Source organism: Opisthocomus hoazin, chromosome 4 (genome assembly GCF_030867145.1).
Source record: "Opisthocomus hoazin isolate bOpiHoa1 chromosome 4, bOpiHoa1.hap1, whole genome shotgun sequence".
Lineage (NCBI taxonomy): Eukaryota > Metazoa > Chordata > Aves > Opisthocomiformes > Opisthocomidae > Opisthocomus > Opisthocomus hoazin.
The window spans coordinates 77,148,877-77,176,061 of record NC_134417.1 but is presented as its reverse complement, the minus strand read 5'-3'; the positions used below and the strand labels follow the sequence as shown (position 1 = coordinate 77,176,061).

Here is a 27,185-nt window from a genome sequence, read left to right as displayed (position 1 = left end):
AGAGGATCCAGAGACACAAGATAAAAAATAAAATACCTAGGTAAAGAAGTCAAACAGCAGCATGGCTGGCTCACTGGGTCTGTCCTTCCACGCAGCTGTGCAGCAGCCACAGGCTGCCACCTTGTCTGGTGCGGTTTGTACCGCTGAAGTCATGCGAGCGCATCCCTGCTGCAGAGACAGAGCAAGGAGCTCTTTGCCCTGCTCCAGGCACTTGTTCTTATCCCTAGGCAGAGTATGTCTCCCTCTCCTGCTTGGATCTGACTTCAAAACAATCACACAACAAAATTGAGTAAATCTGGGAGTGAGCAGGTAGGGTTGGAGAACTGGAGAGATTTCTGTTGCCCTGCTGCTGAGCCTCTGATCCAACCCTGCACCCTCCGTGTGCTGTAGGACACCTTGACAACTGTAGCTTGCTTTCCGCTTTAGAGCCCCATTCCATCTTCTTTTAATTCCACTCTAATTCCTTTCCAGTCTCGTCCTTCTTCTTCTTCTCCTCCATGGGCTACTCACCTGCAGCTGTGGACATGCTCGTGCTGGTGGCCGGTTGGCACCGAGAGGTCTCCAGGCACGCTGGGCACATCCACGCTGGGCACATCCACAACGCTGATTCACCATGACACCGTGCAGATGCCACCAGCACTTTCTTCTCTCTGCGCCTCTCCTGATACGCAACATTTCTACTTCTCCCTTTGGTTCTCAGTCTCACTTTCGTCCAAATGACTTTTGCCCTTGAATAACACCATGCAGAATTTCACCCGGTGTGACTCAGCCCCAGGCTGGTTCCCTGGCTGGCTCCGTCTCTGCGCAGCATGGGAGGAAGCAGGTATGTGCTCTCTCAGGTCCAGATCAGACCAGCCGCAGCGTGTTTCTGGTGCCTGGGGTCCCTCAGGACTGCAGAGGCTTTCCATCAGTGGCCTCGGTGATCTGGCTGGAGAGGTCTGGGCTGGTGGATCTGCTGTGCGTCGGTCTGCCCTGCTTTTGCTGGCTTTCCAGCTCTACGGACTGCATCCCACCATTTGCCTGCATCTCTGCCCTCTCTCCTGCCCTCCTCATCTCGGGGGGTTCCCACCTCCTCCAGCCTTACACCATGTCCACACTCAGGTGGTTTCTCCTCTGCAGCGGTGGCTTGGCTCTCTCCTCTGCGGTCTCCAGCTCTTGTAATATGCTTTGTTCTGAGCAGGCTTCTTGCAGTACCCAAGAATTTTGTGATTTTACCAAGGTTATTTCCCCGACACCTGACTGCCTCACAGTTTCTGGTGACACTAGTTGGAAGTGCATGGAAATAGACCTAATCCACATATGCCCATAAAACCACTCGAGGAAGAAAAGTTTTACATTTGCTAGGTTTGTTTAATGATTTTTTAAAAGAAAATTATGTATTTTTCTAAACAGGGACAAGATTGGTAAAGCAATGCAATGAATGATGCACGTTAAATGCAGAGAGGGAGGAAACAAAAAATACAATCAACATTTTGTTTAATGTCTGAGGCCTGGAGGATATTTAATCACAGAATCATAGAATTATAGGTTGGAAAAGACCTCTAAGATCATCAAGTCCAACTGTCAACCCAACACCACCATGCCTACTAAACCATGTCCCAAAATGCCACATCTACACGTTTTTTGAACCCCTCCAGGGATGGTGACTCAATCACTTCTCTTGCTCCTTACCCTAAAGCTGGAGCTGTTGCTCTTTCCTAACAGTATCAGCACTGGATGGAACAACATTTTATAACCAAACAGGAAGTAACGGGGTTTTTTTCTTGCTTTGGGAGAATTTGCAAACTTTATGTTGAGGCTTTCTTGGACTTTCCAGTGAGGTCACTCGTGGTGGCAAGCAAGGGACACAAACATAACAGCTGAGATAAAAATAAACTGATGGAAGTAACTTTTGAAAAAAAGGAGAGCTACAAAGAGATATAGAACTGAAAAAAAGTTTATTCGCCCCTGGAACCAGCGGAACTGGTTTTATTTATTTATGTTTTAATCTTGGTCAGAATTTTAAAACAAGGTCTTTTGGATTGTTCTTAGCTTGTGCATCACTTCTAAGCAGTATTTTAGAAAATGAGTTCATGGCCAAAAAATGTCGAATAGGTGCAGGGGATTTCCAGCACATTCGAAGCCAGCAGTGCAGAAGGGTTGTAAGAAGTCAGCTTCACACTCAAAACCCACAAGCCATTTACCACTGAAATCTCTTTCTGAAATCTCTGAAAACACATATGCTGACCATCTCTGTTTTGCCCAAAGAGATCAAAAGCTTGGGCATGGTGTATTTAATTCTGAAATACATGGGTAAAAATCCTACAGACCAAAAATTATTCAGGATCCCTCCTCCAACATTTGGCAAATAACCTCAAGATATGACAAAATACCCTTCCCCCACCAATTAGCTGCTTCTGGAAAATTTGTGATCGGAAAAAAATAATTTTCCAAGTACTTCTTGAGTATTGATTCAGTTCTTGGGCTCTCCCTGGCTCTTCCCCTCCTGGCACTGAGAAATAGTCCAATTCTTCCTTCTGCTTGCAGCAGGCCTGAGCTGTGCAGGCATCTCACAGGGCTGCAGTACTTTCTTGTGTTGTGAGATAACTGTTTTCTAGAGCTTGTGCCGCAGGAGAGGATGGACAGGCAAAAAAATAGCACAAGAAGTCAGTCTGACTTCTTTCACTAATGGCCCATACCACGGTCCTGCAGCAGGGCCGTGATGTGCAGCGTGGGCTACCCGCTCTGCACGTAGGGGCTGGGAGGGTGGGCAGTGCCTGGGGACACTTCCTGGAGGCCCCTCGCCAAAACCCTGCTGCAGCCAAGCTGTTCTTCGCAGGCAGAGAACAAGAGGAAAAACATTGCATCATTTGGGACTTTCAAGTTTTCAAAGAATTCTCCAGCATTTAGTAAGCAGCGGATGTTAGACAGAGCACTTGTTCTCAAACGCAAAATTCATTACAAAGCAAAAGCAGTGTATGGTGGGTTTTGGGCAAACACGAAGACATACGAACTCCTGTAAATGGGGTTTGCTGAATGAATTTGCGTTCTGTAAAGAAAGCATGTCAGCAAGGATAAATTCTAGAATCATAGAATCACAGAATCATAGAATGATTTGGGTTGGAAGGGACCTTAAGGATCATCTGGTTCCAACCCCCCTGCCATAAGCAGGGACACCTTTCACAACACCAGGCTGCTCAGAGCTCCATCCAACCCAGCCTTGAACTCTTCCAGTGAGGAGGCAGCCACAGCTTCTCTGGGAAACCTGTTCCAGTGTTTCACCACCCTCATGGTGAAGAATTTCTTCCTAATATCTAATCTAAATCTGTCCTCTTTTAGTTTAGAGCCGTTCCCCCTTGTCCTATCACTACATACCCTTGTGAAAAGTCCCCTCCAAAAATTAAGTCAATGCGTGTGCTCACGGGTCAGACGGAAAGATAATATGCCCAGGAGGAATCAGAACTTATCATACCCAGTCGTTATTATCACTGTCCAGCTTTATAAACATCACCTTGCTTGCACAGCCAGATGCACAGCACTGTTAACCTGTTGACATATTAAAGAGGAACTGTGGATTTCCCAGAAGCTCATATCACTTCCTTGACAACGGTGCAAGGATTTAAATAGATGTGCAACATATCCTGCTATCGCCTGCCTTCATCTGCAGGCAAGATCGTGAAGGCTGAGCAGAGCCGTTTTCTGCAAGCAGCTTTGCTTTTGTTGGCAAAGGGTTCCTGTTCCAGTGAAGAGCAATCATACAGTAAGGAGAAGATTAGCTGCTTTCTCTCAAAAAACTTTATTGATTTATAAAAAAATGGCCAGGAAGTTCCTCCCTGCTTGGCTATAATACAGCTTCCTTCAGCCTGCAAATTAAAAACTGCCCTTTGACTGCTCTGCTCTGTGTACACTACAGTCCCTATTAAATAACATTTGACTGAAAAGTATCTGGAAAGTCAAATAGAGTTTACAACTAGTTGATAGAGACAGAGGAAACTACATAAAGATAAGCACTTTCATGTTTCAATAGCAACAACAAGACCTATAAAAATAATCATCAGTATACAATGTCATTTCCTCGAAGTATAAACTGCTGGTCCTGTCTTTTACAAGCCTGGAATTTGTATCCCAAGAAAAGTCACGCACAAACCACTTACTGCTGGCACCGTAGCAAAAGCTTGAGCTTGCAACGGTTTCTGATGAAAAGAGTCCTCAGTCACTGGCAGTTTTCTGATTTTTTTCACTGTTCATATATTTTGTAACTATGTTGGTTCAAGCGCCCCATCAGTTGGTTCTAGCGGCGGCTCTTAAATCCATGTTTGTTTTACAAACTTTACCACGCTGAATCTTTCAGACTGACATTTCCTGGGGTTTGGGGGAATATGGTCAGGTTTTTTCATAACTTTAGCAGAAAAGGTTTACTTCTGTTTAGGACCAAGTGAAAATCATACGTTTGCCATGAAAATTTTTGTTTGGGATTGGGGTGGGGATGAGCTGGCACTGGGAGGACGGAAGGCTCTCTGGTGATTTCCACGGTGGTTCTTGTGGGAAGAGAATACTGATGTTTTCTGCAGAGGTGAGCTCACCGCTGGGGCGATTTGGATTTGGGAACTGGTTTTGCGAGGATGCTTGTGTGTCACTTCCATACAGATGTATTTACAAAACTAAACACTGCTAATGCTTTCATTAAAAAAACGCTTACAAATTTCTAACTTGAATTCACTTATTTTGGAGCTAAAATAAAAGTGTCTGCTGATGTAATATATACCATCAAAAAACTGTCTTGTGTGGCTATAGAGTGAAAGTCCTCAGACAGGGAAATTAGCTACTATATTTAAAGACATTCAAACCTTCCTCTAAAATGTTTTATACAACTTTCCTTCCTCTTTAAATAACAGTACTTCCCTATTTATGTTGTAGCAACACCAAAGCTTGCAAATTACCCCAAATTCTGCAAGAGTTTGGTTTTTCAGACTTCCTAACTCTTGCAGTCAGCAGATATTTATGAAAATTTTACTTTTCCTTAAAAATAGCCTAGTCCCAACGGCTGCAAGACATGTCTGCTGCCGTGAAGTCTGAGTGCCCTAAGTCATGAGAGGCCAGAAAATAACCCCACTGTTCCTATATTGGTGTTAGGAAACTTGGTAGTCTCCAAGAGAGCTTCAGGCAGTGGAGGGAGGCAGGCCTGACCCGCGGGTTGGCAGCACCTCGGCACCAGCCGGGCTGGTGGCTCCATGCCCAGCTCCCTGTTCCGACCTGCATTTTGCAAACATCACCATGTTTTCCCGGTATCGGGGACTGTCCCCCCTCTTCTCTCACACTCGGCTTGGGGACCGCTGGACATTGCCCCGATCCCACCCAGGCACCATCACCCTCCCCGCCCGCGTTGTTTTTCCAGGTGATGGTTCTGGGGGGCAGGAGAGCCTTCCCCCCCCGACTCTGGTGGTGGAGGACTAGTTGACCATGAGCCAGCTCATCGACATGCTGGTGGATGGCACGTTGACCATGAGCCAGCAGTGTGCCCTGGTTGCCAAGAAGGCCAATGGGCTCGTGGGGTGCATTAAGAGGAGTGTGGTCAGTAGGTCGAGGGAGGTTCTCCTTCCCCTCTACACTGCCCTAGTGAGGCCTCATCTGGAGTACTCTGTCCAGTTCTGGGCTCCCCAGTTCAAGAATGATGAGGAGCTACTGGAGAGAGTCCAGAGGAGGGCTACGAGGATGGTGAGGGGACTGGAGCATCTCTCCTACAAGGAGAGGCTGAGGGAGCTGGGCTTGTTCAGCCTGGAGAAGAGAAGGCTGCGAGGGGACCTTATAAATGCTTATAAATATCTGAAGGGTGGGTGTCAGGAGGATGGGGCCAAGCTCTTTTCAGTGGTGCCCAGTGACAGGACAAGGGGCAATGGGCACAAACTGAAGCACAGAAAGTTCCAGCTGAACATGAGGAAGAACTTCTTCCCTCTGAGGGTGACGGAGCACTAGAACAGGCTGCCCAGGGAGGTGGTGGAGTCTCCTTCTTTGGAGATATTCAAGACCCACCTGGACAAGGTCCTGTGCAGCCTGCTGTAGGTGACCCTGCTTCGGCAGGAGGGTTGGACTAGATGACCCACAGAGGTCCCTTCCAACCCCGACCATTCTGTGATTCCGTGATTCTGTGACCCCCGGGGTTGCCGGGGCAGGGGCTGTCTCGCCGGGGTGAGTTTGTGAGGGGCAGCGGTAAAGAAAAACCGGATCTTATAGAGATATCGGGGCAGTTTTCTCTCTTGCGCCGGGGCTGTTTTGCGGGACAGCGAGGCACGGCGGTGCCTACCGGGCCGCTGAGGCAGCCGCCCCCCGCCCCGCCCCGCCGAGCCCCGCCGAGCACTGCGCTCCCTCGGCCGGCAGGTGGCAGTGCGTCCCCGGCCTCCGGGCAAGGCCCCGCCCGCCGCCGCCACCGCCCCCGCCCCGGGCAGCGGGCCGGCCCTGCCGGCGGGAAGGCGGTGCGGGGTGGGGGGGCGGTGTGCGTGCGGGGTGTGCCGCCGTGCCCTGCCGAGCTGCGGGGCGAGCAGGGTGCCCGGCCTCCGGCCGGTCCTCGGCCGCGGGTGAGCGCACGGTGTGAGCGGGGGGGAGGCGGCTGGCCCGGCGCGGGGGGGCTCGGTGCGCTGCCTGGGGCGGGCTGGGGGCGGTGGTGGCACCTGACAGCGTTCGTGGAGGGAGAGCCCCGCGCAGCACCCACCCTCCTGTTTATGAGCTGCTTTCGCGTGGCGGGAGGTGGGCGGCGTTGGCCTGAGGACACACCGGGAGACAGGGATCTCTCCAGGGCTCTGCTGGGGCCCGAGGTCGTCCGTTGGTTTGAGGTGTGGCCTCGGGTGAGTTGTCTCAGCTTCGCGTGCTGGCTCCTGGCTGAGTTACTCTGGGCACGCTGGGCTTTTCCATGGTGGCCTCGCGCCCGCGTGAGCCTGAAGGTGACGGGACGTGGCGAGCCGGGGCTGCTTGGGGCTGTCTGCCCGAGGAGCTCGCTGGGGTGGCCCCTACAAAGTCTGCTTGACCGATTCCGCATCACTGCGGGGTTGGTTTCCTCACCCCTTTATTCTCCTCCCCTATTTCTCTCCAAGAAAGTGGCCATAGGGACAGCGTGAAAGTATTTCTGTGGCAAATACTTGGTGCTCAGGGAAAGCACAAGAAGCCCTCTAATATGCAGCTATGGAATGATTTGACTGACTTATGAGAGTTTCTCATTTTTAAAAAAAACATGAATTTTTTTGTTCTTCTCCCATTCTGATGACATATGTCTTCATATGGATCTAGTTTATCCGTATCTAAGTCCCCTTGGAAACCTGATATATGCTTGGCTTCAATGAAATCACGAGGCAGTCAGTGCCAGAGATAATGTGATATAAAATCCCCTTTCTTTTGTTCATTTTAACATTATCCTTAAACGTGTAACTTGACTATTTCATTGAGGTGCACAGTTCCAGTATTTCACGTTGCTCTTTTTCTCCCTCTGCCATCATTTTCGTTTGCTGTCTTTCAGCTCCCGCTGTCTCCGCATCACTTCTTGTGCAAGACTGACCAGAGCCGAACAAATAATTCTTGTCAGGGTAGACTTAGGATTTATTGAACATTTTCAAACACATTTTCATTGACTTTAAATGAGCTATGACTGCTTGCAGCACACGAGATTTCAACCTGTGAAGATCACGGCATTTTCATCAGTCTTGGGGCAAAATCCCAAATCCCTCGAAGTCAAAGGATGCTCTGCCACTAACACAGAGAAGTTTGTGTCAGGCTTGATGGGTGCATTTCAGCTCACAGCTGAATGTAGGTGTCTTAGTTTGTGAGAGGAAACCCTGCCATGTCCATGCTGCAGAGAAAGAGGCAGATTAAGGAGGACCATAAGCGCCATAAGCATGTCATGATACCACAGTCTCTGTCGCGCTGTGAAGTGAGTACAGCCAGAGCTGTAGCAAGGGCAGGTTGACAGTCCTCAAGTGAAGCAAATACGTGACTTCATCCCTCTTTGCCACATACAATGGAAGTTCAAGATCTGCTGTCATCATGCTCTGTGAAGGGTGTTGACAACTGCCTTTAAAGTGCTGGCGTGACCCGCAGAGGCACGGTGACCGCTGCAGATGGCGGCTTGACGGCTCAGCTCTGCATAGCGTGGAGGGGCAGCGTCAGTCAGCACTGGAAAATTGGCACGGAAGATTTTTCTGACCTGGGGGGATCCAGCTCAGCAGTGTACTTGGTCCGGACAAGTGCAGGTGTCCAGACTTTGTGCTGTGCCTTTAGGAGTTCTGCTGGATGTAAGAATAATCTGGCATGTTTTCAAGGGGAGAAAATGACCAAGGCAAAGCTGTTGCTTCGACTGAAGGATATGAAAGGAGACACTTTTATAACCATCAGAGTAATCCTAAACAAATCCTGAAACTTTAATGGGAGTCATTTTAGCATATTTCCTGTAATTTGTAATATTTATTTTGATATATGTTCAGAAAGTTTATGTAATATTTCTCATGCATGAGCTACTTTTGGCAAAATATAGAGATCTTCACATGCGTACAAATTTGCTATTATGATTGGCCAAGCTTTAATAAGTGATTTGTAATAGCAAATATTGGCCATGTGTTTGGAACGGGGGTGTGCCAGGACCACATTACCCAGTGCTCCGACATGGAAATATCTGCTTATTGCAGTGACCTGACCTCAGCTGGCCTTTGTGTGACCGCTGCAGAAATCAGTCTGACCTGTGGCCTTGCTTTCTACCCAGAAAGCTTTTCTAGATTGTACAAGATTGGAGCTTTAGGGGCCAGATTCCTCACTTACTCCTCGTCTTATACTCCATGTCTCTCATTGTCCTGTGGCTATCTGAGAACTTTGTATTCTGGCTTTGAATATTATTCTGAAAAATACTGGCAAACAAGGTCAGAAATTCATCTCATTGTCAGTCACGTAATATCAGAAAAACTCCTTCATCACAGGGTGATTCCGAATTATGGTCTCGAGTGGAATCCAGATTGGTATGGGATTCATTTCTGCAATTAATTGAAAATGGTGCAGGAAAAAAAATGAAAGCTGGAATTATGCAAGAAAGATTTAGAAATAGAAGTTTCCATGGTACCACAATGTGTACCCATGAGAAAGCTGGCCTGGCTGCTCATGAGGATGCTCAGTTTGCAAAAAACTGGAGGCATCAGACTACACTGGGACTAAACCTGCTCTTTTAGGGCACATCTATACACCAAGTAGACCAAATTGAGCTCTGTTCAGAGTAGAAAGCGTGTCAACTTCAACCAATTTTAGAGTGTGCACTTGGCACGTTGTGGTGTGGCAATGGCAGAGCCACGTTTCAGGCTGGGACGTTAATTTCTACCACCATCTAGTGGGCAGAGAAGCTGCCTCCCGAGGTTGTCTTCCCCTAATTCCAGGTTTAAACAAACGGTTACAAAAGCTTTCACCTGACCTCTTCTCTTTTTTCCCATTCATTCCTTACCAGCATTGCTTCACAAAACTATGCGCTGATACATGAACAAGAAATTCGTCCCGTCCCCGTGGGCACCGGGCTGCTGAAGAGCACCAGAAGGTTTCAGTTTATCATCAGCCCTTCACTGGGACTTGACCAGGCAGGCTCTGAAACAAACTGAACATTTTGTAAGAAAGAAGTATATCAGACAAAGCTGCTACTGATCTAATTTTGCTGCCTGAAATACACCGGACAAGCCAGCTGTAAGCAGATACCGGAAAAAAAAAAAAATTAATTTTTTATTATTTATGGTGTGGCTGTCACAGAGACAAAGTGTGCCAGGATTTTCTTGGCGGTTGTTTCCCGTCTCATTTTAAAACAGGCAAGTAGTAAACAGAGAAGAGATAAGGCTCAGCCACAGCTGATGGGAATATATGAAAAGCAGCAGTGAACAGCAAGGCTGCCTAAAGCCCCTGAGCAGTCCTGCAACTGAAACTCGGTTTGTAGATTATGTTCAGTTCAAACACCCTTTAAGCTAAGCTTTACTGTAATTTTTTGCTGTCAGTATATGTAGGAGAACCAGGCCAACAGGTACCTTTCTGCAAAAGCTCAGTCCTGATCCTGCTCTGCCTACTCCCGACATGGATGAAGAATAAATCTGTTTCCATCTGAGGGAGGGATGCAAATTTAGGTGCTGTCCGAAGACACAGATGGGAAGAAGGTACGAGAGAACTGCATCTTTGCTTGCTTAGCAGCACTCCTCACCGCACAGGGCTCCAACCAAAGATGCTCCGACCCCAAGCGTACACTTCTCAAGCTTTACTCACTGTAATAGACTTGTACCTTATTCACTCAGATTTAGAGCAGAATTTGGTCTCTTGATTTCAGAGGGGTTTGGAAGAAGCCTGCCTTTTGTGTTTGTGCAGAGTTATTTTCTGCAAAACACATTTCTGTTTAGCTGCATTTTATCATTACACAACAACTAACTGCCTTTTTTTTGATATGTATTCTTCCAGACCTCCTGGCATGCAACTTTTATGTTGACTTCTGGGGAATTATTTCCAGTTCTCACCAACTGAAAGGAGAACTCACCTGCTGTATGTAAACATATATTGTAAATTGTTTGTGCAAGAACCAGTTGCAGAATGGTAGAGAACAGAGTCAGAAAAGGGCATTTGGCTGGATTTGGCATTGCGCTCATCAACCACCACTGCACAGATGCTTCTCCAAATGTAAAGACATCCGCAGGTAACGTACAGTCAGGTCCATGCTGCCCCATCTGAGTTCCGGGGGAGAATGTTGCCAGAGCCCTTTCCAGTGGGACAGCAACGGTGGAAGTCCCTGTGCGAATGACGCCTGCTCTGGGGAAGCCCTCTGGGTGCTACCACAGCCGGCACAGCAAGGGCTTTCCCTCACCAGGCTGCTGCCTGCTGCAGGTCTGCCCAAACCTCTGCTTGGGAGTCCCAGTGGCTCAGTTTTCTTTGCCCTGTTGTAGGTTTTCCCAAGCACAGAAGATCCAGTCTCCACGCTTTGGTTGAGTGGTTTTTTTGCGAGCAGACCGGCACCCAGTTTGCACAGTGCTGACGTAAACGTCAGCCTCAAATAATTGGTACATGTGGCCAGTTAATCATCTCACTGGCTCCAGGTGGAAACACGCCAAGACATTTCTGTAGTAGTGAGGCCACTACATTTGCACTTTATTTGCATTGGATGTTTAAATATTTCTGTATCCAAGTCACAGTTTTCCCCACCAGTTCTTACAAGTGTTATACATGTTTTGGATGGAGCTGAGCAGAAAATATTTTTAGTTAATGTCTAAATTCACAGCATTTTTAGAGCAATTGAATCAATTTGGGTCAAGTTTGATAAATCATTTTGACAAAAAGTGGGGGCCTGGAAATCATCTTGACATTTTGTTTAAAAATGGTATTTTCATTTTGAAATCAGGCTATATTTAAATATGAAATAATCAAATCAGCCCCAAATACTTCTTTCCAGCTGCCAGTTCAAAAAACTCTCTGTTTTTCACCCAGTTCTACTCGAGGGTTGGACAGGGATTGTTGACCTAGTAAGTATGCCTTAATATGAAAAGAAATACTTTTGGATTATTTGTGGTTGACCTTGTAATGGCTTCCCTCTCAGGACTGTCACAAAAGGTTTTGCAAACAGAGGTCTTATGATATACATGGTACCCCTGAAGAAATTGTTATGCAGGTGACCATCCCTTCCAGATTACTCTCGAGGGCTCTCTCACTGCAGCAAGAGGAGAACTTCTGTAAACCAGAGGCAGGGTTCCTTGTAGGCAACATGTCTGACAGTCTCTTGGCCAGGAAATTGCAGTGGCAGTGCGCATAAAATGACTCAGTCTCGGCTCTCACCTCGGGCTCAATATCATCCCGATATCAGCAGTATCAGAAGGAACACTGAAGAAGTTTGCCGTGTGTTGCCCTTGCTTCACACCCAGGTGACTTGCTGATGCATAGCAGTTAGGTTTTCAGTATGTGTACTGACTGTGCTCCTAACGTGCTTCTAGCATATGGGACAGACACAGCGAGAAGGTAAAATGTAGTTGATGTAGGGGCATTGCACTATGGCACACATGGACAGTCATTTCCTTTACTAACATGTGATAGATGATACGCTGCTGTAAGTGCTCTGGCTTGTTTATGCTTGCACAAGAGTGTGAGGTGTATAAATACTGCCCCAACATACATCTATATATTTAATGTATGATAAATACTTAATTGTGAATAAACTCTCTGATCAGTTTAATCCATCCTCCGGTCGTGTTCTGACTTCTGTTTGCTTGTTCATTATGCATAAGCATTTGCTGAATAACACAGACAAACCGTTTTCAAACTATGAGTTTTCTGGGAATCATTCACTTCAGCTATTCACTATTCATCTTTTGTGGTAGAAGACTGGCTACTTAAACCACACAGTGGTTTTCCCCTAATTCCTAACTGGGTATTTATAAACAGTAAAATAAAGACGGACGAATTATGAATGCTTTTCTTTGATTGTGAAGATCCTTGTTTGCCTGCCTGTGTGGGCACACATCCCAAAAGCAGCCTTGCCCGGAACCGTGTGTATCCATACAAACACATGGAAATTTGGGCTTTGGAGAAAGGTCTATGAAGAGAAAGGAGCACAGCGTGCGGGAGCCGTGTTTCAGGGCATTGAGCCTGCCGTGTACATGTTTTGGATGGGATTTAGCAGTTCTCATGTTTGTTTTACAGCGCAAACTATCGCTGCTTGTTCTCATTTTCAAGGCTTTCGTCTACCTGCTACCTTCAGACTTCAGTATTTTCCAAGTAGAAGTTCTTCTGGGGAGTGTTTATGTACTATCACCACTAGTAGTGTGCTGCCCAGTCAAACCATACTGGAAGCCACTGGAGCATGTGAAAACCTGGAGTCTGGAGAATCTTAAAGTAAAAATATCCTGAAGTATCTATGGATTTTAGGATAACACAGTGAGTGGCTGGGGATTTTGCATATTGCGTTTATGCATGTGCTTAAATTCTGCTTATGTGCTAGTTCTGGTGCCATAACTTTTTTTGTCTTGGGCATAGACAACAGTGATAGCCTGAGGCAGAGGATGTTGGACTTACTTGCTGCCAGTGAAATGTCCATTTTCTGTAATTTTGTTTTGACTTGGTTCTATCTATGTATCTATTTCAAATATATTGCAGAGGCCATCATCATCATCATAAATAAGCAGATGGAGAAGGGGACGTTGCCATGGTGATGTGCTAAGCATGTAGTGTTTGATCTAATCGTTTTGTATTTCAAGAATTTCTAGGTCTGTAATTGAATAATAAAACAGTGAATTGGACAGTGAATCCTGTTGAGTGGGTATTGTTACTGCAACAGGGAGACCAACCTCAACCTTGGAGAATTCAGGATCTTAAACCCACTCTAGATAGTACCTTGCTCCTCCCAGAGCGGCAAGTAAGTCAACCGTGATTCTTCCTCCTTTACCTGCAATGTATTTCACTGGCAGGTGTCACTGTGTTTTACAGAGGCGGTCATTCAAAGACAGTGATATGGAGACAGAAAGAGGCAATCTACTCATAAAGTACTTGTTGTGCTTCCTTGTGCAGTGCTCTGTGCTGTGTTGCACTGGAGACCGAGAGGACTTCTCCTGTGCTTTGGGAGAAGCCATCAGTGCTGCAGTGAGTCAGACCAACAATTACGAGGTTACAGCAAAGCAAGTGGTGACAATCAAGGGAAATGTACTTGCCATTCCTTCCCCAAAATGATATCAGCACACTGGGGGCAGCAGAGGAGAAGGGGAAGGCCTGCTGAAGACATGAGGAAAGAGAAACGACCTGAAATGTATGAGGTTTTACAAGACATGAGAAAGAGTACAGAAGCCATCAGGAAGCATGCCCAAATTCTGGGAAGAAACAAGAACCTTTATTTTCCAGGCCAAGGACTAAAAGTGACACCTTTGATAAAGGATCTCAAAGCGTGGGGATGGAGCAGCACTCGGGGTGTCTGGCAAGATGTCCTTCTTTATCTGTTGTGACTGTGACTCCTGAGCTGCTACCTTGACAGAGAAGGGCCAGGTCAGTCAGCTGAAGTTGGGGTTTTGTGCATAGGGAAATCTTCCTCTGCCTCTACCAAGTAAGAAGAAGCTGGGACATTCAGAAGCCCCAAACATTTCTTTAGAGTACCTGGGATGAAAGTCAGAAGGTCTCAACGAGGCAGGCTGATGGCCTGGCCTGCCTAAGGGCTGGGAGAAGTGAGGGTGGGGTGGACTGCGTCTCCTCTGCAGGCTCTCATTAAGGTGGGTCCAACAACAGTGTAATGCTACATCCAAAGTCTTCAGATGAGAACACTTCTTCCTCTGCAGATGCATCGGTGAAAACTATGACCGAGCTGGCCAGCGAGTGTGCCAGAGAGCTATACTGGATTCCTCTTACTAGTGTGATGAGGTACAAATTTCCATTTTCTCCGTGTGATGTCTATAAACCCATGACCTTGCTAAAGAAGTAAAATAAAAAATTAAATAAAACAAGGCCTCATTTTGTGTCCATGTGAGATTACTTCAACAGCCAGTTTTCAACCACAGTCAACAAAGTACCTTATGTTTATCAAGGCACATTTTCCATTATATATACAGACTTTTTTTTTTAACTATGAAAGGTCATTTTGAGAGTTCACAATACCACACTGTTACATAGGCCCAACAGAATTTCTGGAAATGTTTAATTTGTGTACTGTGTTGAAAGCTCTCTCAAACAAAGTGTGCATCATTTAAGCTATTTATAGAACCCCTTGCTTCTCCTAAATATACTTTCTTTGTTGCAGCTAAGAAAGCCTTATTTTCTTTTATCATCAAATTTTAGTATTTTATAGTGAGTACTAAGATATAGTCAAACTTGTTCAAACTAAGGAAGAATGTCGGAGATTTTCTGTCTGCTCTCTTTATTTTCATTTTTTTGGTTCTAGTCTATAAAGGCTTTCCTGAGGACTTGGAAAAACACAAGGTTTAAAAAAAAAGGAAAAGACTAGACACACCAAACTAAAAGACTCCCTTAATATACTTTACTTTCAGGCTACTCTGGTAGACTACAAAGAGTACAGTTGAACAACACCTTCTGTAGCACCTGAACAGCCTTCTTGAGAAGGTAGACTGGCTTAAACATTTGTGAGGGCCAAACTGTGGGCCCCGTGGTTTGTTCTCAGCTCAAGGCTTGATTCTGTGTGGTGAGGTCAGGTCATAAAGAGAGGTGAGGAAGGGCGTCAGAGCTGGACTCTTTGCTATGCAGGGCGTGCTTGAAGAATTTAATTTGGCCATGGAAATATTCCCAGCACAGCAGTATTCCTCCTCATTAAAGGAGGGAATATCGCTGTAGCCCATAACCTCCGTAGGGGAGGAAATAACTTTTAAACTAAACACTGCATTTGGATAGGAAATGGGCTTAGTGGGGTCTGCGTGCTACGGAACACGTGTGCTTTGGTACAAACATTCTTTCAAGTTTCAGCCTATGCACAGACTAACAATGGTCAAACACAGAACAGGAATTCATTACTGAGAAGTGGTTTCCAGTTAAAAAATATCCTTATGAGTTTATCATTCCATCTCTGGATGCTTTTTAGTGTCATATAATTGTGTTGATTGCTAGAATATTACCAAAATGAACTGTGGAAGTTATTTTTCCAGATGGAGAGTGTGAGAGAAGACCTTTCAAACAGCTTTGCATTGCTTATGAGCAGGTTCATCTGTGCAAAGCTGCATTCTGACCTGCAGCCGTGCTGGTCTGTACGACCCTCCCAGTGTGGGCAATCGTAAGCACAGCTGCGGCGAAGCTTCTATGGCCTTGCTGTGCAGGACTGCAGGATTTGGGCAGCCCTGGCAGGGCTTACATCCAGAATTCAAGCAAGGGTTTATTTAGTTTTACCTTTCCTTCGGTTTCTTTTTCTTGCTTTGGTTCACAGTATGAAAAATAAAATAAAAACTTAAGATTTTGTTATACCTTCAGGTTGGTTTTAATCCTAACAGCAGTATAAACAAAAAGTCGAGTTTAATGTTGAACCTCTTTTTTGATCACCCATTCTTGCAAGGTAATTTTGCAGAATATATGCTAATGCTTTACTGTTGTCAAACAAACATGCTTCTCCTGAATAATTTATTTGAGAAAACTCAAGTAACATTTTCTGATGTTTGCTCTGTAATATTGGATCTTTGTGGTGAAGGGATAAATTGGAGTCCTGAAAATATTCTTTCAGCACTCACACAGCTTACTGGAACTGCAACTAAAATTTCTGCCAGTTAATACAGCTGAAGCATAACATTTTTATGACATTCCCAGTCGTTTAATATGTTTTCTTTCCAACTGAAATGTGGCTCATCTGCTAAATGAACCAAGACTTAGCTTAGTCTCTTCTAGAGTGTTTCTAAGTGCAGATCCCTCTTCTTTTCTTGGGAGATTTCATAAGCCTTAAGAAGTTCCAAATTCTCATCAGATCTTTCATAGCAAAACATGTCCAACTTTGATTTTACATATATATAAAATATGATTATTTTTAATTTCTGACTGAAGTATTTCCAATTACATACTTGGTTTGATTAGATGAAATTTTGCCTTTTTTTGCTGAAGAAAGTAGTCTGGATATACATGTAAGACAGAGTGTGCATCACCCTGTTTTTCTCAGCTTTTTTTTCCTGGTTTTTCATCGTTACTAGAGAGAATTCAGGAAAAAAAGATGTTTGATGTTTCAAGGTGACGTTTTTAATCAAGCACCGTGCATGTTCAGTTTGTTTATACTGAGGAATTTTCATTGCCATTTTAGTATCTTCAGTGGAAGTCCAGTGCCTTTAGAGGCATCTTATTTTCACTTGAAACACCAGGATTTGTGATCCGTGTTCTGGCAGAAATCCCTGCGCTTGAAGAGTCACTGCAGTATCCCAGCTACACACAGTCTAGTGGGATGAGTGTATTTCTTTAAACTGCATTATAATTTTATAGCTAGAACCAGTCTCAGTTTGTTTGGGTTATTTCCATCCTTTACAGAAATAAGGTGCTTTACCTGTTGTGCCTGAGGTTTTTTTTCTGGCAGCATCTCTGCTGCAAGCTGCAGTTTATTGGCAGAGCAATTTTAAGCTCCCGGCTTCAATAGACGTTGTCAGCTCAGTGCCTTGATGTTGATCATGTCACCTTCTTGGACACCTTTCCCAAAGACTGAATTTTCAGTTTTCTTTCTCATTTTCCTTCTTTGCTTTCCTTGACTCCTGCAATCATTAGCTTTGATATTTTCATCATATTTGCTCCATTTTCTTTTGGGTTATTCCAAGCATGCCAACAACACAAAGAATCATTGATTTTAAAAAGAAATAGTTCAGCCTTTCCTTTCACTCCGCCAATATTACAATCCAAGAGCAGCTTGTCCTGCGTGGATGTAGTGAATGCTCAGTATGAAAAAATATTGTGTGGTACAATATATTGCAATTAGACTTTTCTTCATCTCTATTTTGATATTATCCTGAACAACGGTTGCTGAAGTGGTAACTTTGCCTCATGTTCTTTCTGCTTTAGTGTAATTTTGACCTCTGGCTTTCCAAAATGGAGTCAAGAGTTTTGCAGCATCAGGAACCCTGCAGTACTTAAAATCTTCTTCTGCTTTCAGAGGTGAAATCCAGGCAAGCATCCCGGAAGGTATCATCGTCAAGTATTACAGTAATTGCCTTGTTTTTGAACGTGAGTGTGGAATGGCTTGTTCTATTAAAATTCTGTGCTGGGGCTTCACTGATCCTGTGCATTTGTTATCATGCTGTGTTGTCCTTATCCTACATTTCCTTCATGCAGAAAAAAACAAAACAGTTGGAACTAGATGATCCATAAGGTCCCTTCTAATGCAAAGCATTCTATGATTCTATGAATCCATGATACCTCTGAGGACAACACCTTTGGCTGTACCTAACAGGCTGACAGATGCTTCCTCTGCTGCTTCTTGTTAACAAAGAGGTTCCATTTTTACACTGATGTCTGAAGAACTCTCACACGAGATTCTTCTCGTTTTTCTCCACCACCAAGATCCAGTTGTCTAACCGTACTGCAGAGGAAATTTAGTTTCAGAAAGGGACCCAAACCAGTCATACAACCCTGGTGAGTGTTCCCAGAAATTGATTAAGTATGGAGACGGTTTTGTAAGGTGTAGACAGCAGATTTGAGGAGCGGGCTAGGGAAGCGTGGTCGTGGGTCTTTACTAGCTTGTGTGAGCTGTTGAGGCGTGGGGAGAGGACCTATTCTTAGCTGCCCTATCCCTGCGCCTCTGAGGATGAGGACACTGTCGCTGAGCTGAGGTCAGTCACTCTGCAAAGCAAGTCCAGGCACTGATCAGCCAGTTAGATGAAGCGCTGCACCCAGGCCCTGCTTCTCCATCCCCACCCTGCTACTTTTTCTTAGAAGCTGATTATAAAAAGTTGCTTTATTTTATCTAGATGTCCATCTCTGTACTGGTCAGGTAAGTAAATAGGACACACTTACAACCAGATTCCACTCCAGTGCTGATAAAAGCAATAGAAACAATCCTCCAGTTCCTGTGTGTTCCTGTTTAATTGCTTTTAGTTGCTGCAGGGCCCGGGAGGAGTGCCTTCCATCTGCTACCTAGTGTTGCTCCAAAGTCGGGCCAGACCTGCTGGGAGGTGGCCCAGGTGGCTGGGTCACTCTGGTGCGCTTCCTCAGAGGAGAGGCAAAAAGTGCAACAACGAACAGCATGGTCACTGCCTGGGACACAGATGTGTGGGAGTCCTTTTCCTCGCGTCAGCCTTGTGAAAACTGGCCACCTGAGCCAGGCTGATTAGGAAAAGGGCATGTCAGCAATGGATTTAGTTGCACCGATACCCCAGGAAGCGCTGAAGAGCAGAGCCACCAAACGCACATAAGAAGCATCTCTGTCACAGTATTTGTGCAGAGCATGTCGTATTGCTAGAAAGAAAATGCCCTGTTTCTTTCTTTAAGACCACTTTTACAAATTAACTTCGTATAGTTAAAAAGTGATCCTTCCTTACCTCACTGAACAGCTACCACGTTTTCACGCTCTGACTGGTTGGCAAAGACCGACTGTATGAGGATATTGCAGACACAAGTTTGCCTACATGAAGATTTATTTGTGCTCCTGTCCGCATGATTCATGCTTGCTTCAGGGGGTGAAGCTGTAGGTGAGAATGGAGGCTATGCTGCCATGATTTTCCACGCCTTCATATAAACGAAAATATCTCTTCTATCCTCTTATTTATTTTTTTGTCCCATTCAGTGGTGACGTGGAGTGTTGCTAGAACAATAGTCAGTCTAATCCAGACAGACATTTCATTGTAAATCACCAGGGTGCAGATTTTACAGTTCAGGTATTATTGTTTTTGTTCTGTTTCTTCACTTTTCAGACTTAAAATCGGCCAACACAAGCTTTAAGAAAAAGAATTAAAAGTTAAATGGCTCAGGGCTGGGACATGGTTTGCCAAGTATCAGCCTGGGGAGATGTTCTGTAACTCTGCGGTAAACCCCTATGTATATAATCACAAAGGAAAAGCTGACAGACCTTTAGCAGTAGCTTTGCGGTAGTAAAATATGATTATTAACAGAATCTTTAATCCAGGGATCTTAAAGCACTTTAGGAATATTCCTTTAGAGGGGAATGCACAGGGGTAAGGCATGTGGTTTAATCTTCCATCGCCATGCCAGATCAACAGCCAGGTCTGGTCACCCTCTTCTCAGCATGTGCTGGGTGAGGGACTCAGACTTAAGGATATTGCCATGGCAGAAGGGTTGGGAAGACATGATCTGGCATGAGGATAAAGGACCGGATGACACATGCATGTGATGGCAAGTTTCTCGGGAGAAGAATCTCAGTGATGAGCTTTTCACGGACCCTGACAATGTCCTGAACAACATCAGGGACTCGAAACATTCAAGAGTATTTTCCCCCTCTTTCCACAACATGCTCCATGCATTCTTCTCTCTTGCTTGAGGACAGGCTGCAATGGTGCTCTGCGACTTGTGAGGAACAGCGTTTGCTATGGATGCGTTCAACACCATGAACCTGTGGCTGGCAGAGCTGCTTGTCTGCTGTCTCCCTTCCTACAGAGACCCAGCTAGAGGACCTGGCGACAGCAGGCATTTGAAGGAAGTCAGCTGAGCCTTGCATGCAAAATGCTAGGCCGTGAAGCTTTGTTTTCTTCTTCTTGGCTGAGATTTTAAAAAATGCTATGTTTTTATTTACTGACTTAATCCCTGACCAGCCTCCAGGAAACTTGGGCTGCAAGGTCACAGGGGATGCCTGTGCTCAGACTGTTTGGGTGAGTTTAAGGACTGGGCTCTCAGAGCAAGACCTGGCCTAGTCTAGGTCACACTCAAGTGGCAGGAGCCTTTCTCCCATGCATCCTTCCCTTCCCTTCTCTGCTGCACAAATACCCCTCTCGAGCCTGTGTGCGCGGCTCAGACAGCCGCCAGCAGCCAGCCCGAGGTGGCCTCGGGCAATGTTTCTCTTCCTTCTCTTTGCTTACCCCTTCAGTCAACAGGTGTATTTATTAGATGACATACTCACTCTGCAGCATTTCGCCATTTAGTTTGGGAAAGAGTTTATTAATTTCTGACTCCCTTCTGTCTTGCTCAGCAGCTGTTTGTTTAATATGGACTTGAAAGGCTGCACCCGCAGCTTGCTGGACAATGGAGTTAGTCTTTTAGAGGATCTCTTTGTAAAATATGGTACATTTGCTAATGAATTTAAGGACATTTTTGTGGCACTAAAGTAAGCTTTGCAGTGAAGGTGCAGGACTGATGGATCACCATGAGAAAAGGCGCAACAGGGGGTACACCTTGCACAGCTCCCGACCGTGGCACACATCCCAGTGCTTCCCCTGGCCGAGGCAGGGATGGTTGTGCATGTGCTGTTAAAGCTTTCATTCCCATGTCTTAGCTCCCTGAACATCTCTGGCGTGCCAAAATTTTCACCCTCTGGTGTGAACATACCTTAACTGGCCGGCTCCCATGGGCTGTTTGCCAAGGCAGCTGCCAGCCACTAGACACATCGCACGTGCCTTGGTGGGCTGGTCACAGCCACACCTGCAATCCTGGCAGGAGAGGCACTCAATCTGCTGGAGGACTACGCAGTGACCAAGGCTGCCTTAATCTCAGAAGATGAAACTGATGGCAGCGTCAGGAATTGGTATCACACTCCAGACAACGCCACTTTCTCCGTACCGCGTGGATGAGCTAAGAGATCAGGTCGTTCGCAGAGCATCGGCTCAGCTCTGCAAAGGCTTTCAAACGTGGCTTTGGACCAGATTTAGTACAAACTGAAAATCTGTCTGAACAGCAAAGTTCACCAGCCTCAAAGTCTCTGTGTTCCCCACCCCCTCCCCACAAATGAATCTTATTGTGGGGAAAATATATGAGCAAATAATTCATTTTGGAGTTTGTGGGTGGCCCCTGAGGTGGACAAGAGCACTGACAATTACATATGCACACCTCCATGCGAATTCTGTCTTTGCTTCAAATCAGCATCAGCGAGCCTACGCACACCTCTCCCGAGGCCTTTGTACAAGACCTTTATCCTTCTACCAGCGGGGAAGCCAAACCCCCAGGGTGAAAGACAAGTTGGAAGCTAAGATCCAAATGATTTGGCAGAAATCGGAGCTGTTGCAAGATTTTCCAAGATGAGCCCACTGCGGGACTGGAGAGCTCATGATGGTTTAATGGTTTAAAAAAGAGAGTAGGGCTTAATCTAGACCATGTGCTGAGACGAACTGCTGAGCATGGAGGTAGATCATGGCAAACCCACCCTGGCTACAGTGACTGCCCTCTCCACATCCCACTGCCTTCCTCTGTTCCTTGTTCTTAAAGTAGCGAAACGCTGAGCCAAGCTTCCTTTGTGTGGTGGGACCCTCCTACACGTGGTGGGTTTTGTACCCTGGGGGTGCCCAAGGGTGGGTGTGCTTGGAGACCTCTCCGGGGCTGTGGCATTTGGGGAGTGGGGTGCATGAAGGCAAACCCTGCGCTGGCCCTGTGCCAGACCAGGCACGCAGGCTCCTCCAGCTCTTGCAGAGGATGCTCGGGAAAAGAATCTTGAGGCATTGCTGAAATTAGTCCTGCACGACAGGGCTGCAAGTGGGGCTTCGGACCATGCAGCTGCAGCAGAAGGGGCCTCTGTGGTGTGCTTGTTGAGGACATACAGCAGTACTGTGTATGTAGGGTGTTGGGGACAAAACTGTGAAGGATAAGATTTATGAGAATCGCAATTAGGACAGTCAGCACCAGAAGGTACCAAGCAGAGCCCCTCTCACTGTTGTGCGGAGTGCCTGGGGCTGCTGTGTCAGGGTGATTCCTGGGGATGGAGACCATGAGAACTCTTGTCTTTTCCTGCCTGGGCACATTTAAATTCTGACCTGTATCAGCTGTCAGATTAGAAGGGGTTTAGTCACATCAGTCTGAGCAGGAATTAAAGCCAAGCTCTAGGGGTGAAAGGGCAGAGCCTTAAAGGGATCACCTTAATTGACAGGGCCTCTTAATCCTCCTGTTCTTGTACATTAATCCAAATATCTCCAGTTCTTCTTCTTAACCTGTTTTCATAAAGTAAAGAGAATTATACTTAATATAACAAAGCTGAGTGTAGGAGGAAAGCGTGACCTTAGCCCTCCTGAAGAAGGGGTTTGAGGCACTCGTGAATGCTGCTCGTTATCCCGGTCACTCCCAAGCCCTTCCCCAGAAGTTTGAGAGCTGGAAATGATCAGGCAGCTCCTCCTCAGCCGAGCCGTGGCAGTGATGCTGTGCAGGACGTGGCTGTTGTTTGATGTTCCATTTGCAGTTTACATTTATAATGGCAGCGCTCTGATAACCCAGGTACTTGAAACAGGCCCAAGCAGAGAGGATCCTGGAGCACACCACATCCATCACCTGACGAGCATGACCAGTGGGGCTTCACTGCTTGGAGCATCCCTCTCTACGGTAGCAGCCAGCGTGCAGGACCTGGAGGCTCTGCTGCCCACCTCTGGGAGAACCTGCAGGGCTGAACAGAGCTAGAGGTGCCCTTTGAGTTGGGGAGGTGCTGGGATTGCCTTCTTCATGCCTGATGCACAGGGGATTTCAGGCTTTTAGACTATCAGTGCAGCAAATTTCCAGACTATCAGCTAAAAAGCAGTTGTATTTCCAAAGTTTTGATGCACACAAGGAATTATGGGCAGCAGCCGTTTACATCAAATCACTTTTTGGAAGCAAAGTATTGGTGTGCAGTCCTTTCTGAAATCCTGTTTTACAGTAAACTCCCTTGAAGGCTGATCTCCGGCACAGGATGTGTAACTGAGATCTCAGACACGAAGTGCACTCTGTGGGCAGTGGAAAACCTAACTGGTAACCTGGCAAAGTTGATTGCAAGATGTTAAACTAAGCTACTAACAGCTAAGCTAAGTTGTTAAGCTCTCAAGGGCATGGACTGTGCCTTCATGTGCTTTGGTAGTGCAGCTCTGCACTGCGACCAGGGGCTCTCAGCTCACAGAAGCATAAAGAAGAGGTTCAGCTCTTGAACCACGGGAAGGAGGGAGAAATCCCACACTTGGGTGCATGAGTGTCACAATTCTGACATCATTAGCAGAGTTTCAGGTATTGGGGACAGTGCCCATGGTGCCAACCTTGGGAACCACGCTGGCTCTGGGTAGTTTTGGTGGTCATCGCTTCTCACTGCCATGCAGAGCCAGCCTAAGGGGAAAAAAACATCCCTAACGCTGCCTTTCTGCCATCCATGTGCACCGCGCTTTGTAGCTATGCTGGCTTGTTCTGGCGGTGAGAAACTTACCCTGCAAACCAAGTTCCTTTCAAAATACATGGAAGGCATCTGTTTTTTCTGCTGGCATGGTGGTGAAAGCCACAGAAAATTGTGGAAAGAATGAAGTTTCCAGGGACAAATTTATTTTGTCTCGTTCTCAGCCTGCTTAAAGTTCAACATAGATGTTTCAGGAGCCAGATTTGTACCGAAGGGAAGCAGTCTAAGAAACAGTTGTGGATAAAAGAAATCTGATGGTTATTCAAAAATAAGGAGGAAAAAAGCTTTTGAGTGGGCTGAATGAAAACAATCACAGATTCCATGAGGGGGAGGAGAGAAGAAAAACTCCAATAAATAAAAGAAGTGGATAGTGAAAACCTGGTCTCACAGAGGTCAATAATATTTTGTTGTTAGCTTCACTGGGCCCAGTTTATCCACAGTTTCTTATCACGGTGATAGGCTCTTCCTTCCAAACTTGTTCTTCTGTCTCATGATTCATGACATCTCCTGTCTGGACATGCAGTAGCACAGAACTCCCATTTAGTTAGGAAAATACTCTTTTAATGGAACCAATCACTCTTGGAAAAAAACTAGTTTCAAATGACAGGAGGAGGAGGGGAAATGTTTGTGACCTCTATCCAGTTTTTGAACCACATGAACACACAAAAATAATTTGAAAGTTTCATAAAACCTCAATTTCGAGCAGATTTGCCCAGTACAAAATTTGGGCTTGTCAGGCCAGAAGCCCAGATTCCTCCTCAGATCCAGCCCTGTGCAGACCGTGACACTGATGCACTTTGTAAAAAGCCTGCCTGAAAACAAAGCCCTGGAAAAGGAGCTATTTGGGCAGCAGAAGCAAGAGAAGGGAGAGCCAGTCCCTTTGAAGTAATCAGCTAGGCGAGGCGTTGGATAAGCCAGGGCCCTTCGTAATCAGATGTCTGAGAGGACTGTCAAAGAAATCTCCTGACACTTGCCTTGTCGCTGATGGTATCTCAGTGCAGATAAAATAAAAGCAGCAGTAAAAGGGAAGTCTGAGCCATTATCTGCCTGCACCTGGGCTGCGCAGGGCGCCGAGCAGAGACTGCGCTCAGCCATGTCCGCGGCTGTGAGGAGGGTTTGGGGCGAGGAGCCTGCATCCCCAACGTACGGCGGAGCATCACCCTGCAGCCCTGGGAGCACAGCCTGTGGTATCGGCTGCTGACCCTGTGCTGGGGTTTTGTATTTGTGGGAGAGAATTTGTGTTCACAGCCTTAGCTATCAGCACCCTATGAATGCCAGGCTGAAAAGGTGTTTTCTTCCCAGAATAATATGGAAATGCCATCCCAGCTTTTTGAGAAGGATCTGCAGGCTTTCACGAGGCTGCTCACTACATCTCCTTCGCCTCCAGTGTTCATGCAGTGTTCATGGCTTCACAAGCCACGGAACCAAAGGTGTTTCCTTTCCTTGTGTATTTCCTGGAGTCAAATAGGGCTGAGGTCATGTAGGAGGTTTTGCTTTGAGGAGGTATTTCTAGGCTGTCTGTACCCCATGCACTTTAAATCAGCTTGCAAGGATGTGATCCCTTGAAGCTTCTTCTACTGCCAAAACTTAACTGGAATTGGCCAGCAGACTTGAAGGGACAGATGGATAGACATACACATAAACAAACAGTGCTATCATATTTACTCTGTTTTTCTTGGAAAGCTGAGCTAGAAACTCCAGTAACCTAATCAGAGATCTAGGGTAGTATCACGTAACATTGGCAACCCATCTTAGGCCCTGCTCTGCGAGGCAAGAATCATTAGTGGGTGCTGTACAGGCACTGAGAACCCATCCACGCATGCAGTAACCTCAACTGTGCCCAAAGTCACCGCAACAGATGCACATTTTGAAATGACCTTTGGAAATTTTGACCATATCTCCATGGCTGTTGTGAGACAATAGCGTGAAATACCCGATGGGTCTCAGAACAAGAAGCCTCTGTGTTACAACTTGGTAAATTCTCATCCTTGAATGTTTTGGTGTGTTTTTTTTGTTTTTTTTTCTCTCAGCTGTCGAGAGGCCCTATTTCTGCTGTCTCAGAAGTCCTCTGCAGACAGGAGAAGGTCTGCTTGATGCTGGGATTTGGGATTGAGCCAGTGATGTCAAGTACACTTCTTAGGGATTTTTCCATTTGGTCTTTGGGCTTAGTGATGCTTTGTGCTGACATCCTACTGGCACAGCTACTTCATGATCAGATCCCTCTATGGGAACTTTGCTGAGTTTTTATTACATCCTAAACTTACTTACTCCAAGAAATCAACCATCGTCCAAATTCTAGCCACCATGCAGAGACCTAGAGGGTCCATAGGATTACAGTGGTGTGAAAAGAGACCTTGACCCCTTCACTATATTTAACAGAAATCAAATGTCACAGTGGGGTCGAAACTCCAGGTATATTAACCATCTTCCCATACTTATTAAACTACAGTAACTATCTTCCTACCCTTCCCCCCCCTTGCTGATAGCGGTATAAAGAGTCCAGAGGTCTCTTGTCAACACAACTCCCAGACTTCTAGCTCTCTGAGGGGCAAATGTACTTTGTTTTATTACTTGTATGGCATTCCTCAAAGAAGGGGACTTTGACCTTCTTAAATTCCTCCTGGAGATTAAATACCAAAACCAGCAGTCCACAAGGGAATGAATAGACAGCTCCAATACACACAGCAGGACCTTTGGAGGGGTCAAGTTATTAACACACTGGGAAATGTAGATTATATCTTCCAATGTAGGATAAATCTTGCATTCTAGATCAGATAACGACAATGGTGCCTAAAGAGCTGTATTTCTGAGAGATGAGTTCTTCAGCTCTCAGCAGATTTTCCAATTCTGCATATTTTACCGAGGACACAAACTTTTCTGACTTCAGAAGTCTTCACATAAAAAGGAACGCATAATAAACTTCTTTTTTGGGATAAATTGTGCCTTCTGTATTAACAGTGGGCCCAAGTGGATTTATTTTTCATTAGACAAGGAATCTTACCTGGGGGCTTAATACTTATTCAACTTCCTACCACCTCAAACCAGATAATCCTACAAAAAATATTCGGTTAATATTTACATATTTAAGGAAATTAATGTCAGGCATTGAAAGCTCTTTAGAGATCCTTTTGTGCACTTTTGGATAATCAAAGTTCCCAGAAATTATTTAAGCCTGATGATAACTAAATGGTTGTGGAAAACCCATTTCAGCTTTCTGGCAGTGCATATTTGCACTGGAAGCATGATTGAAAATGTTCACTAAAGGTAGTTGGGCCAAGGAACAAGGATATGTGAGAGAATCAACTAAAGGTTTTAGATTGATTCACCATTTCTGTAAACTTTGATATTTGAAAAAAGTAAGGAAATTTGACAGTTTAGCCGCCCTCCCTTGTTTTTGAACTGCTGTGCCTCTGTCCAGGATTTTACCTTTGAAGTTCTCAAGAAGGGGGTAACATCTTACAAAATATCTTCTTTTTTTCTCCCCTCCATTTGCTTTATGTGGTTGGCCACT

The 27,185-nt window shown here is 45.7% G+C and overlaps 1 long non-coding RNA gene across 2 annotated transcripts; it reads left to right on the top strand.

Annotated features, from left to right (window-relative positions):
• The first annotated feature begins 6,466 nt into the window (after positions 1-6,466).
• On the top strand, positions 6,467-13,169 carry LOC142361193 (uncharacterized). 2 transcript variants are annotated; one of them, XR_012763799.1, is made up of 3 exons: positions 6,467-6,551; positions 7,484-8,255; positions 9,446-13,169. It is a non-coding gene; the product is annotated as an uncharacterized LOC142361193 (long non-coding RNA). The 2 variants fall into 2 exon arrangements; XR_012763800.1 differs by having other exon boundaries at positions 7,484-8,410.
• Positions 13,170-27,185: the final 14,016 nt, after the last annotated feature.